This window comes from Clarias gariepinus, chromosome 7 (genome assembly GCF_024256425.1).
Source record: "Clarias gariepinus isolate MV-2021 ecotype Netherlands chromosome 7, CGAR_prim_01v2, whole genome shotgun sequence".
Lineage (NCBI taxonomy): Eukaryota > Metazoa > Chordata > Actinopteri > Siluriformes > Clariidae > Clarias > Clarias gariepinus.
Genome location: NC_071106.1, coordinates 24952371 through 24967458, shown reverse-complemented (window position 1 = coordinate 24967458; position 15088 = coordinate 24952371). Strand labels below are relative to the sequence as shown.

Genomic DNA, 15088 nt, shown 5'->3' with positions numbered 1-15088 from the left:
CACTACCCCAAACACCTTTCCCCAACACGGTGAACACATAACAATCCCTCCCGCAAAGCATGATGGTTGTCACTCAAACCCCACCCACGCCACACTGCCCCCACCCGAGCTGTGACCGTCCCCGGTCACTATGGCGAACTCAGTCTTGGAGGCGTGACGGTGGTCGGCGCTGGCGTTGTGAACGCCGGAGTCTTTTTGCGGAGGAAGAAGGGGTGGAGCCCTCTTTCTGAGGCGGACCGGCCTCCACAGAGTTCGGTGTTTCACTGGCGTTGGGCCGATAGGGAGCGAGACGGTCCCGGTGGAGCACGACCACTCGCGACCGCTCCGTCAACCGCACCCGGTAGACTACATCGGAGAGCTGGGCAATGACCATGCAGGGGCCCATCCAGTAATACATGAGCTTAGGGGAGAGCCCCCTTTTCCTTCCGGGGGAATACACCCACACCTGCTCCCCAGTAGTAAAGTCTCACCCCCGGCTGTGAGTGTCATACACGCGGCGCTGCTTAACACCGGCGTCCGCCAAGTGTCTACGTGCCAACTCGTGGACACGAAACAGTTTGTCTTTCAGTGAAAAAAAATAATCCAAACCCGGCTTCCTGGGTAAATCTACTTGTGGAGGGGACCCGAACACAAGGTCCACAGGCGTGCGCAACTCGCGACTGAACATTAACACAGCTGGCGTCAGCTGTGAGGACTCCTGCACTGCTGTGCGATAAGCCCAAAGCACTAGAGGCAAACGTTCGTCCCAATCCTTCTGCCGGTCGCTGGTAAGCACGGCGAGTTGGGTGGTGAGCGTTCGATTGAAGCGTTCCACGAGGCCGTCACTCTGCGGATAAAGGGGCGTAGTGCGGGTCGTTTTTACCCCGAGGCGCTCGCAGACCGCCGCAAACACCTCCGCCTCAAAGTTACGCCCCTGATCGCTGTGCAACTGCTCCGGGGCGCCGAATCGGCTGAACACCTCATCCACCAGCACTCGAGCCGTGGTGGAAGCGCTCTGGTCAGGGACAGCAAACGCCTCTGGCCACTTTGTGAAATAATCCATGGCCACCAGCACATACCGATTCCCGCGATCGGAGATGAGAAACGGCCCAAGAATGTCTACGCCCATACGCTCCATAGGTGCCCCCACCCGAAAGTCTTGCAGGGGTGCTCGCGAGCGCTGGGTAGGGCCCTTCTTTGCCGTGCAGACGTCGCATCTGTGCAGAAAGAGTTCACTATCAGTGTGGCAGCCCGGCCAGTAAAAGCAAGCGCGCAACCGCCGCAGCGTTTTAGTGAGTCCGAAGTGTCCTGCACCCGCATGCCCGTGCACCATTCCCAACACTCATGCCCGCAGATTCCGCGGCACCAGCAGCTGAAAAGATTCGCCAGCGCCGCACGGCCGTTCCCAGTGGCGGTAGAGTAAACCTCCCCGCAACGCTAGTTGGTTGAACTGCGAGTGGAGAGCTTTTTCCTCGGGCCCCAGGTGAGCAACAGCTGCATAATCCGGTCTCTGGCCCGCGTTAACCCACCCAGGACCCGCTGCGGCGCCGGATCTTTCTCCTGTTCGGCAATTAGCTGATCACAGTCCATCTGTGGCACAGGCGAAATGACTACAGGCGATGGTTTATGCGGCGCAATAACTCGGCTGCACGCTGGCTCGGACAGCTGATTACCGATGGGGGCTCCGGAGGACTGCGCAGGGAGAACGTTCTGCTTCAGGGGGGTCGGAGGGTGTTCGATGTCGCAACCACCCACGCGCTCTTCAACCCGCTCGCAATGACGACAACGCTCTTTGCTGCACGGCCGGCGGGATAAAGCATCGACGTTAGCATGCAGTTTTCCCGCTCGGTGCTGAACGTAAAATCATAGTCCTGCAACCGCTCGAGCCATCGCGCTAACTGCCCCTCGGGCTCTTTAAAACTAAGCAGCCACACCAGCGAAGCGTGATCGGTCCGCAGCAGGAAGGATTGCCCGTATAAATACGGCCTAAAATGTTTAAGGGCCGCGACGACCTCTAGCAGCTCGCGCCGGGTGACGCAGTAGTTCCTCTCCGGTCCTAACAACGCGCGGCTGAAGTAAGCTATAGCACGCTCTTTACCCTCGGAAACCTGAGACAGGACGGCCCCCAGCCCTACATTGCTTGCGTCCGTGTCGAGGATAAACATACAAGATGTATCAGGATATCCGAGAACGGGCGATGTGACCAAACCCGTCTCTCGCCGCAACAGCTGGCACTTTTTGGGGTTGAGCCGCAAATTCGCCCGCCGGATAGCCAAAAATACTTCACGTAGGTTAGCTAGCGCAACCGCAAACTCCTTGCCGTGCACCAATAAATCATCCAGGTAAACGACACAACGATTGCGAGGAATATCTGTCAACACTTTCTCCATCAACCGTTCGAACGTCGCTGGAGCGTTACAGAGGCCGAACGGCATGCGCCGAAATTGCCATAGCCCTTGCCCGATCGAGAACGCGGTTTTTGGTCGTGCTTCCGGGGCAAGCTCTACTTGCCAATATCCGCTACGCAAATCCAACAAGCAATTCTTTTGATTTTGTAAAGCTGCTTTGTGATGATGTAAATCGTTAAAAGCGCTATACAAATAAAATTTAATTGAATTGAATAAACCACGCGGAGCCCGCAACCGTGGTCTTCGCCCGTGTTCCAGCGCATCATCTATTCGCGGTAACGGATAAGAATCTTTACGCGCCACCTCGTTTAACCGCACGATTCGTCCTTTTTGCGCACAAGCACAATGGGCGAAGACCACGGTCCGGACACTGGCTCTATGACGCCCGAGTCGGCCATCTCACGCAGCTTCTGCTCGTCGATAGCTCGTTTAGCTAATGGGAGGCGTCTCGGATGTAGCCGAACAGGCGCTGCGTTACCCGTATCGATCGTGTGCTGCACTAGATTGGTATGTGTACACTCGCGCTCATCTACCGCGAAAATATTTACGAACTCGTGCAAAAGGGACCTCACGGTGTCGGTCTGTGTCTGACTAAGCCCTACACTGCTACGCTGCATTAGCTCGGCCATTACCCTCGCTCGGTCGGCTACCGGATGTTTACATGGCGCGTCCACCGGAAGTTCCGCCCCCCTGGTGCGTGCTTCTAACACGTCCGGCTGCGCTTTGGGCACTAGCAACCTGGCTAACCCGAAGTTACCACGCAGAGTTCCGTCCGTGAGATTCAGTACCGCACCCCACCTTTCCAAAATGTCTAAACCCAAGATACAATCATCCTCAATATCTGCCACAAAGAATGGATGGAAAAGAATGATTGCACCTACTTGTATTAGCACTGTGCGACAGGCCCGTATCTTCAAATAACTCCCCGACACGGTGCGAATGCTCAAAGCCGGGTCCGGCAGCATACAACCGCGCTCGCCTTGTTCTAGTACTCCCCAGCGCAGCAGCGAAACTGTAGAGCCAGTGTCTACGAGCGCCCGTAACGAAACATTGTCCAGGCCACAGTTCACGTAGACACCCGCGCGATTTCCTAAGCGTCCTGACCAGAAGTTGAACCCGGCAGTTGGGGAAACAAAGACGGCTGTGGGAGGCGGCTTCCCCTCGGCGCCCCCCGCAGCTAGTCTTAACGGCTGCTGGGGTACGTTGTCCTCAGGCCTGAGAGCGTTGCAGCTGTAGTCCGGCGGTCCCTGGCCTCGGCGTGGTCGCGGAATCTCGGAGGCTGAGTCGAGGCCTAGCCGCGACGGGTAGCCCTGTCCCCTGGCTAGGTTCACCTACCAAGCGGCCCCGAGCCACGGGAGAACGCTCGGCTCTTTCGCTGTGGTGGTCTGCCATGATGGGCTCGGCGCGCTCGGCTTCGCGCAGCGCCTCAAACAGGGAAGCCGGTGCCGCCAACCAGATGTGCTCGCGAAGCCGCGATGGCCGAATTCCCCGCAGGAACGCATGCCGTGCTAGCTCTTCCTGCTGGACGGGCCCGAATTCCGGGTAGCCCCGGCGTGCGAGAGATCTCAGGTCCATGGCGAACGCCCCCAGTGGCTTGGAGGCGCTCCGCACACGGGTTGCCACCTCCTTTGGGGCTCGACAGCGCCGTTGTAGGACGGTAGGTGCAGCTGCAGGTCGCCTCGCCGGCTGACGGCGCACGGAGCTGTAGCTTGCTCCGGGGTGCGCTCTAACCCGTTACTCTCCATCCCACTTCTGACACCAAATGTAGCGTTTTTCACCGCTAAGCAGGAACTTGGAGAGACGAGTGAGCTTCCTGGCTGCCCAATGCAAATGGCTGGGAGTACTTTATTCAACACCAGCACAAAACAGCACTTCCAACCTCCATAAATACACATCCACACTAATTAAAACAGACATCTACCCACACACACACACAACCTGGCTGAAACCACTACCCCAAACACCTTTCCCCAACACGGTGAACACATAACAATCCCTCCCGCAAAGCATGATGGTTGTCACTCAAACCCCACCCACGTCACAATACATTCACAGGCTTCTGTTTATGTTCCTTTGTGAGTTGTTTCAGCCCTTAGATCATAAAAAAATCTAACAACAAATAAATCACTGCCCCCCTTTTTTTTTATAATTAGAGTGCAGATAATGTGTGACTCACAGTAATAGACTTTGGGGTTTTACCATCCTTTACAGAAGGCTCATATGCGTGCCAGTCCCATGACCACTCTATGGTTAAAAGGTTTCAAATGTCTGTAATGAAATATTGCTGCTGACAATGGTTTCCAAAGGCTTAAAACTGCCTTTACTATGACACCTCTATGTGTACCATACTTGAGGTCGTACCTCACAGACCTGGAATTCATTGAGGATGCTACACCAAACTACACAGAAGACAACCTGTTTTAACTTTTTGAAGATGAGAATAATAAGTGCTATTTTGCTGAGCCTTCTGTTATGGTATTTAAATTTCTGTTATGTTATTTTAAAATATACAACATTACATAACATATTGTATTTACAAAACATGTGTTTTATATGGTTAAAAGTGTGATTGTATAGCAAAAAAATAGTTTTAGTTACCATGAAACATTATTGAGCTTATCAATTGTTCACTGATGAAGACTTCGGTACAAAACTGTTTGTGGAAATTTCAGTTTCAAAACCATTCATGAGAAAAAGCCCTTTTCATGAATAATAAATAGAACTGTACTCAATTATCAAATGCATATCTAAGAACACTACATGGCCCCATGAGATAAAAACTCCAACCAGATGCACAGCATCAGGATGGGGGTGAAAAGGACAGTGGGAGCAGGGAAGAAACAGAGAGAGAGAGAGAGAAAAAAAAGAAAGAGTTTCAGTCAATGTAAAAAATAGTAAAAGAGAAACACAGAAAACACAGACACTGACATGTCACTTTAATTTACATGTGGTTGTAATACCAGTACCACTGTCTTGTCAGAATTATATATAACGAAGTTAATAAGAATCCAGGGTCTAAATTCACTAACTATATTAAACTGGTGTCAGAAAGTTTTTTTCTGAAACATTGAAAAGTGTCAGCAATATAAAAGCGGAAATGAATACAATAATTACAAATTACATTACCCAGAGGATGCATATACAGTGGGTAATCAACCAGAATGCCTATTACCGCCATGCTTACCGCTGCGGCAAAACGACAACGGCCAAAATAAATCAGTTGCATTTCAAAGTCACTTGCGAAATGACTGCCAGGTGGCGCAATGTGAAATTTTCATTCGCTGCAGTTTTAAAATATAATCAAGTCATTAAAAAATGTTGTATTGAAGAAATACAATAGTGATGATAATTTTATAAGTCATTTATACAACAAACATGAAAAATCTGAACCAGAGCTATTGATATTTACTGTACAATAATGAGTCAAAAAAAAACATTGGTTAAATTAGACAGACGATCAAGCTCACTAGCTAACAATTTTATTTGTACAAAGAATAAACTGTTATATAGCGTATCTATGTATCTGTTTATTGTTATTTACGTTCTGGGTTATTTGGGGTACTTTAAACACATTGTTGTGTTGCTCATGTTGGGTCATGTTTCGTTATTTATGAGATGTAGTGGGTCATTTACAAATGAACATCTGGTTGGGGTATTTTGACCCAACAACTGGTTTATTCATTATTCTCACGGTTCTCCAAATAGCAGCCTGCAAAATGTTTGAAATATTACTGTTATTGTGTCACAAGTGTAGTTTTAAGATTTGTTTAGGCAAGAATGCGTGTGTATGCAGCTTAAAACCTCCTTCGGTTATTAAAGATAACGTCTATTTAGAAAAAAAATTCCCCAACGATTTTGCAGATTTGAGCTTTAGGAAATCTACCGGCGCTCTGCGCATAACAAACGTGGGCTATTTTTATTTTACTTATAATATTTGTTACCTTAATTTAAATGAGGTTTGTGCTCAGGATTTTGATTCAGCATTGTGATTCTTCCTTTTTAATTTTCTAGTCTAATTAGCACTTGACCGCACGCATAGAGTTTTCCAGAGTTCACCGGCAAAAGTAGACTGATGATCATGAATGCATCGGGAAAAACAGCAAGCTGACTAACTTTGACCGTTTTAACCATTCATTGATTAATTAGTGATGTCTTTGGTTTTGGCTGTAGTGATGAAGGTAATCATTTCATTTCGTCGTCTCCGTAGCAATGGATGCAGCAAAAATTCAATTTTCATACAAATTACATTGTCAAAAATTTGTTTATATAAAAGCAGATATTTCATTTTCTATTAGTATATATTTTTCACGTCTGTGAGGCAAGTATACACAAAGTTTCGATTCCTCTTCTGACGCACTCAAGTTCACCAAAAACAATACAGAACAGCACACGCTGTTTGCTCTTAAACATTTACAAAATCATAAAGTTTTAGTATTTAAATTTTATAGTCATTTAGTTGAATTTATTTCGGTTAATAAATCTACTACAAATTGAAAGAACACAAAATATAAGATGACACAAGATCCTACACATGTAGCTTTTCTAATTACACATAAAATCTAAAGGCTTAGTGTGTTAACGTTTACGTTGCTTAAATTCGATCCTAAAAAAATGTAATTTAATTTTAATTATAAATTTGTACTGTAATGTTACTACTGTGATTATGAATTCATTTAACTACAATGTTTTACTTGATTTTATCTGCAACTACGTGCGGCTCTAGATGAGCTGTGGCTCATTAATCCTGGAGAGAACGAACTGATGCCTAAGGCGTCAGTCTATAGTTATATAGCGCCACTCAGCGGTAAAAGCCAGCAAATGCACAAACCCAAATGCTGTCGCCATACGCTGCGACGGTAAAGGTAACATACCGCTTGTCCACCTACTGTATATAGTCTATTCTCTGAATACAACGCGAAAGCACGCTCCGAGCCGAACACGAGCAGACCACCAGTTACTGTAATCCCTCTTCTCACCTTTCATTCACGATAGGTGTGAAGTTATCAAACCGGTTTTGTTGATGGGGGAATTGGCTGTATTGGGTGTTTTAAAACAAAATAACAAGGCCGAGTAGAAATCTAATGCCTATAATGTATTTCGCCAGCAAAACATAAAATAAATAGAAAATAAAATGTTAGATGGTACCAATTAAATCAGGCTTCATAGCCTGATATTATTTAAGTATAATTCATACATTTACTGAATATATTTAGATTTTGTAAAATAACGAAAACGGATGTCTCCGTTACCTTCATCCTTCCATTTGTCCACATCACCATTCTTTCCTCATTTTAATCTGTGTATTAAAGTGAAATATAGTTTGCATAGAGGTCAAAATATTGCTTTTTATTCATGGAAAGGTGTATTATATTTGATCTGCATTGGTGCATTATGTTTCAAGACATGCTTTATTTACCTTAGTTAAAATTTACACATTTACACCTTACAGCGTGGACACACTGAAATCTAATGCCTACTAAAGCGCGCTGCCAGTTCACGCAGTTCATGGCCAATAAACAAATAAGTTTGGTATCAAGTTCTGGGTGGCCGGTGATGCTGAAACAAAATACATGTTGAATGCAATTCCCTATCTAGGGAAAGACAACAGTAGGGCGGCTGGTCAGCGGTTATCAGACATCGCTGTAATGCATATTGTTGAACCTTTCCTAGGGAAAGGAAGAAATATGATGCTCACGATTTACCAGGCAAAACGAAAGAAAAATGTATGAATTTATCAACTGATAATGGTGAAAAGAAACTGCCTGAAACATTTTCCTACTACAACAGCACTAAAGTTGGCGTTGATGTTATGGATGAAATGGCGCGTCTGTATTCAGTAAAGGGAGGCACCCGGCGCTGGCCTGTGGCTGTGTTTTACAACCTCCTAGACCTGGTGGCAACTAATGCACATATGCTATATAAACAGTGCTGACCATATGCAGGAGGTAAAGAAGCTATGTGCGCACCAGAAAATGGCGAAGGCAGCAGGGGCACAGTATACTAAGCTGTTTATAAAGTAGACACTGTTTTTTATGAATTACTGTAAATAAACTACATACCTATGAGACGCGCACACATACATACACAAACTCTCCGTACACACACACCTATGAGACTCGCGCACATACATACACAAACTCTCCATACACACACCTATGAGACTCACGCACATACTGAACAAACTAAACAAACTCTAACAAACTCTCCGTGCACACGCAACTGCACAGAGTAGTGAACTGCAGCGGTGTAGGGAACTAGTAAACAACGGATCTTCACTTTAGCGGAAAAGGGAATGAAAAATGATCAGTCATTACATATCGCTGAAGCGTGAAAACATTGAACTTGAAAAATTATTTATATATTTATTAGAATTATTATCGAGGACGACATCATATAAATAAGACACAATAATTTACATTTCAACTTAATTTAGAAACCCTTAGTATTATAAAGGCTTGTAATCTGTAAAAAAAAATAATAATAAAATAAATACATCTCCGTACATCTTGTAAATTAATCGAATCTTTTTTGATAAGTTATAAACGTTTCAATACGTTATGTATTTTTTATAGTATTTAGTTTTTGTTTTAATAAAACTAATAGCAACACAGAACGAAACGAGGGATAACCATGGTGTTTGCTTCAGTTATGACATAGCATAGTTCATTATCTGCTGTGGTAGATCTGATCTGATTTATTTAAAAGCAATAGAATGAACAAACTAATGAATTTTCTCAAAAATGTTAAAAAATTAGGTATATATAAAACTGCATATATAGAATGAAACCTGAGTGATACATATACACACTAAATGACGCATAGATAGCATGCGCAATCCCTTGCGCCATCTGCTGAGAAAAATGAGAATCGCAGATTGGAAAAGGCAGGAAACGGCATGATCGCCACGTAGCTGTCAGGAATTTCACGTAAATAAAAACAAAATAGCTTTTTACTGGCTTTTACTGGTGTGATTTTAAAAATGTAAGCATGCAGGGTGATTAAGCTCACAGATCTAGGAAAAGTCATAAAAGGAGGGTTCTGGATTTTGATAGAGTGTAAAGTATTATTTTTTCCCCATTGTGGTCAAAATGACTGGTGCTCGGCGCTTCTAGTGTTAATGTTTCACTTGTATTTTATAAGGTTTTGTGGTGGCTGTACAGCGCAACAGGGGTGTTACTGGGATAGAAAAATGAAATTTGTTAAATGTTTTTGTTATTTATTAAAGAAAATCATGATGATCATAACAGCCTACTGCATTGAATTATTATATGTTTTTAAAATAATTTTTTTGTTCTTGTTTTATTTTTTATAATAATAAGTAAATAAAACAACATTAACTAAATACTAAAATAAATAGTATAATGGTTTAAATAGTTAAATGGTTAAAATAGTAAAAAGGGGAATGTATATATAATATGATATATAATATAAAATGCATTATAAGATTTGTACTGAAAACTTCTAAGTAAGAAATAGCAGCTGAAACGCCTAAAAAAGGATGCAGGATTATTTTTTATAGTCTTAATAAAAATGCTTTTCTAAATGTGGGCTATTGTTGTTTACTTTCTCCTCTTTATTTTCTACATAGTCTAATTAGCGCTCAGCCGCATGCATAAAGTTTTCCAAAGCGCGGAGGAATTTTGTTGTTTATGTCAGACAACATTCAAATGCAAATAATTCATCCCTTCCCAGGTATGAATCAGCTGTTCTTACCTATACATTCAGAGAAACTGAAATGCACCCCACGCCACTTTAAGACTCTCTTGGATCTGAGGGAATTCTGAAGATCTGCAGTGCTTCAGGGCCTCTTTTTAAATTTGTGTAAATTTTATCTTCTGTATTCTAGATTCTAAAATTGGCAATGTTACTGTTTTTAATCCCTGGAATGGAAGAAATTGAGATTTTCCTTATTATAACCGAAATTGCATTTTTTTAAATCACTATATACACAATCATTTTCTTTGGTATTTTGATAAAATATTTAAATTTTATATAAATATGAAAAAAAAAACAGGGGTGGGGCTAAGAAACACGCATCTTGGTTTATTAATCCTCATGCCTGGTTTTAATAGGTTTAATATTTAGTGCGCACCGTTTGTTCAGTTTGTACATCTGTTATGTTGCAACCATATTATAACACTCAAAAAGACCTTTTATTTGGGGTAAAGTGAAGGATTTTTTCAGCAGACCCTCTGTTTTTTCCTGAATAATCTACGACTTTTTAATGAATATGTAAAACCTATTGACGCATCTCAGGTGACACACACACACCAAAACACACAGAAACAGCGCAACAATGAGCATTTACTTACATCTGAACTGAGTCGTTTACATTAATCATTGATCTCTAGCTCCTTATAACAATTTATTTATACAGATGTCCCTGTTTTACATGGAAATTTACAGGCGTGTTTCTGAAGATTTATTCTGATAAAGAGCCATTTAAGAACAGTGGCAGCTGGCACACCTAAAATAGATGCAAGATTATTTTTTATAGTCTGGATAAAAATGCTTTTCTAAACGTTGGCTATTGTTATTTACTTACAACATTTGTTAATTTAATTTAAATAAGGTTTGGGGTCTGGGGTATTGAGCATCATGATCCTCCTCTTTAATTTTTTTTAGGTAGTCTAATTAGCACTCAACTGCACACAAAGTTTTCCAGAGAGTTTTCTGGCTATACGCTAGTGCTACACATGATATAATCTATAGTCTATAATCTATACATTTATTTTGTTTAAATTCAATGCAAATAAAAATGCCTAAACTTGTACTGTAATGTTACTACTGTGATTATGAATTCATTTAACTACAATGTTTTACTTGATTTTATCTGCAACTACGTGCGGCTCTAGATGAGCTATGGCTCATTAATCCTGGAAAGAACGAACTGATGCCTAAGGCGTCAGTCTATAGTTATATAGCGCCACTCAGCGGTAAAAGCCAGCAAACGCACAAACCCAAATGCTGTCGCCATACGCCGCGACGGTAAAAGTAACATATCGCTTGTCCACCTACTGTATATAGTCTATTCTCTGAATACAATGCGAAAGCACGCTCCGAGCCAAACTCGAGCAGACCACCAGTTACTGTAATCCCTCTTCTCACCTTTCATTAACGATAGGTGTGAAGTTATCAAACCGGTTTTGTTGATGGGGGAATTGGCTGTATTGGGGGTTTTAAAACAAAATAACAAGGCCGAGTAGACGTCTCTGCCTATAATGTATTTCGCCAGCAAAACATAAAATATATAGGAAATAAAATTTTAGATGGTTCCAATTAATCAATATAACAGAAGTTGTGTAGATTAACATGAAATCCAGTTCAGCACAGGGAATCAGTAGGTGCAGAGGGCAGATGGGGTCTGGGTCACTGGAAGCACAGGAGCAGGATGTGTAGCTCCAGCAATCATAAAGCAGAATCCAACTGGAGCTGGTCCTTCTCTGAATGCCTCAGAAATCTCGTAGGGTTGGCCTTTGTCTACTGAAGCTGGTACAATCTCCAGATGCCTCAGGATGGGTAAAAAAGTACAGAACAGATGGAGAATTACCGTAGTTGCCATTCAGGATAGATGTACTGAAGTATGAAGTTATGGGATGAGTTACGCGTATGCCAGATTAAAGAGATGCGTCTTGAGTCTACTTTTAAACTGGGAAACTGTGTCTGAGCCCCGAACGCTGTCTGGAAGGCTCTCCTACAGCTTTGGAGCTAAATATAAAAAAGCCCTACCAACTTTTGTAGATTTTGAAATTCTGGGAATTACAAGAAGTCCAGAGTTTTGTGATCTTAAGAAGCGTGGTGGATTATAGCGTATCAGAAGACTGGTTAGGTATGTGGGAACTAAACCATTTAAAGCCTTGTATGTAAGTAATACTATTTTGTAATTAATTCTAAACTGAACAAGTAGCCCATGCAGGGATGATAATATTGGGGTTATATGATTATATTTTATATGATATGACTATCATATTCATAGTCACAAGCAAGACTTGTATTGAGATTCAGCCTTGGTTCGAAGCTAAAAAGAAGTCGTTTGCAATCTTAACTCGTGCAGTTTCTGTACTATGATGGGGCCTGAAACCTGACTGAAATTCTTCAAGGATGTTGTTTTCCTGCAAGAATGTGCATATTTGAGCTGATACTACTTTTTCTAATATTTTTAATATAAAGGGGAGGTTTGAAATCTGTCTATAATTTGTTATTTCATTCGCGTCCAAATTAGAATTTTTAAGAAGCGGCTTAATAACTGCCAACTTGAAAGGTTTAGGGACGTGACCTAGATATAATAAGGAATTAATAATGTTAAAAGTGACTCTCCAACCGTATGCATCACTTCTTTTAAAAATCTGTACTAACTGTACTAAATAGGAACTTGAGATTGTTTTGGTTTCTTGCAACCAAATCAGTTGATCTTTCAATCAGTTGGCTAAGATGCTTGGTCCTAGCAGTTTTTAGAGCCTGTCTATAGCTGCACATACTGTCTTTAAACGCAATTCTAAAAACTTCTAATTTAGTTTCTCTTCAATTTCGCTCGAGGTTACGGGTTGCTCTCTTTAGGGCGCGAGTATGACTATTGTACCAAGGTGCAAGTGTTTTATCTCTAGCTTTTTTTTTTTTTTATCTGATGGGAGCAACAGTGTCTAATGTACTGGTAAAAATAGTGGCCATGCTGCTAGTCACTTCATCTAGATCGTCTGCATTTAGGGGTCTAATAAGAAATTGGGACAGATCCGGCAGATTACTTGTGGATCTGTCTTTAGTAGTCGGATTCATATTTCTAATAAATCAATAACGTGGGGGGACACAGCTAATCTGTTTTACGGGTAAAGTATATATCAGGAGGTGATAATCTGTGATATCATCACTTTGAGGTAAAATCTCTATATTAGAGACATCTATACCATGGGATATAAATAAATCTAGCGTATGATTACAGCGGTGATTTGCTCTATTTATTTTTTGTTTAACCCCAAAGGAATTTAATAAGTCCATAAATGCGAGGGCTAAAGCGTGGTTAGCATCATCTACATGAATGTTAAAGTCTCCTACTATCAAGACTTAGTCAGAGTTATCCGATAGGTCTGATAGCAGATGTCCAAATTCTTTAAGAAAATTGACATATGACCCAGGGGGTCTGTTCACGGTGGCCATTGTAAAATATAGCAAGCCTTTATTATGTATTTCATTAAGTGCAACATTAATGATGAGCACTTCAAATGAGTTAAACCTGGGCCTTATTTTCTGAGTAACAGTGAGTACATCATTGTAGATAGTGGCGACACCACCATCGTGACCAGTTAGACAGGGATATTAACTTCCCTCAAAATTCTGTAGTGGCGTATGTAATTGCCGTTGAATTTCTTGCAACCTTCTATGTTGTGCAAATCCTGAGTTTTCACAGCAATTGTGGAGATTGTGCACTCCATTAAACAAAATGCCTTTGTATTCTCTCCTAAACTTGTTCTTTTCCCAAACCACTTTTCCACTGCTGGAAAATCTTTTGGACTGACATTCGCTATAATGTTCTCTTGTATTGTAAAGTACTGAAACACCTCTACTGTTTGAAATGAGACCAGAGGGTGGACCAGGCACAAGCACACATACAGATGTGGCCATTAAGACTGCGTGTTTTCCCGCCAGATGCCGCAATTTAGCATGTGGCGTGCCGCAACTTGCCTTAACCAACATTTGGTAATTTAAATAAATGTGTTGTGCTTCACTGAATATCCGCCAGAATATTCAAAAGAATTAAGTTTGTATGAAATGTGAATGTGTATGAATCAAAATTATATGATTGTCCCTGATGAGCAAGCCTAGGACGACGGCGACAGTGGCAAGGAAAAACTCCCTGAGATGGTAATAGGAAGAAACCTTGAGAGGAACCAGACTCAACAGGGAACCCATCCTCATCTGGGTGAAAACAGATAGCAGGGATTGATGTGCATAATAATATGCGAGACTGGAAGTTCAGTATAAGAGGAGATGTGTAAGATTAAAGTCCAGTTTGTTCCTGGAGGCTCAGGTAGACTGTGAGAAATTCCAGTCCTGAACTATTGAGCGACTGAAGTCACAGGTTCTCAGAGAACAGCTGTCTGCATCAGTCGAGGACAGGACCACCTTCATGGAAAAATGGAACCAACCTCAGTCACCACACGCATTTCAGGCAGACCACACAGGGCATCCATGTGATGAGATCTCCAACCAGAAGCAGGACTCCAGGATGAGCTAGAAAGGTCCAGCGGGCAGAGGGGGTCTGGATCACTGGCAGCTCAGGAGCGACATGTGTAGCTCGACAGAGAGATAGGTAGAGGAAAAAGGTGAGACGGAGAGAGAGAGAGGATAGAGCAGGAAAGGAGAGAGCAAAAGAGATAGAGAAATAACAGTTAGGTATGGTCACAGTCGAACAATGTATAAGGTGAATGTATATTAAGTGCAGAGTGCAAGCAGAGACTCCGGCAGGACTAACTATGACAGCATAACTAAAAAGGGAGAGCCAGAAGGAAACACAGACATGAGGGCTTCCAGAGATGTAAAGCAACCAATCACCTCACTGTCAACAAGCCTGAGTGATCAATGAGAGTGGGGAAGACAGCATCTAAACATACCAGTTCACCTAATACTCTACGTCCATGAGTCCCCCAGATCTGCTCCTTTACCTAAGGCAAATCTATTTATAAAAATGCTTGGCTAAATAAATAGGT

The 15088-nt window shown here is 42.6% G+C and overlaps 1 protein-coding gene across 2 annotated transcripts in view; it reads left to right on the top strand.

Annotated features, from left to right (window-relative positions):
- rasgrf1 (Ras protein specific guanine nucleotide releasing factor 1) overlaps positions 1-15088 on the top strand; it is a 560812-nt gene that overhangs the window by 505997 nt on the left and 39727 nt on the right. The window lies entirely within an intron of this gene.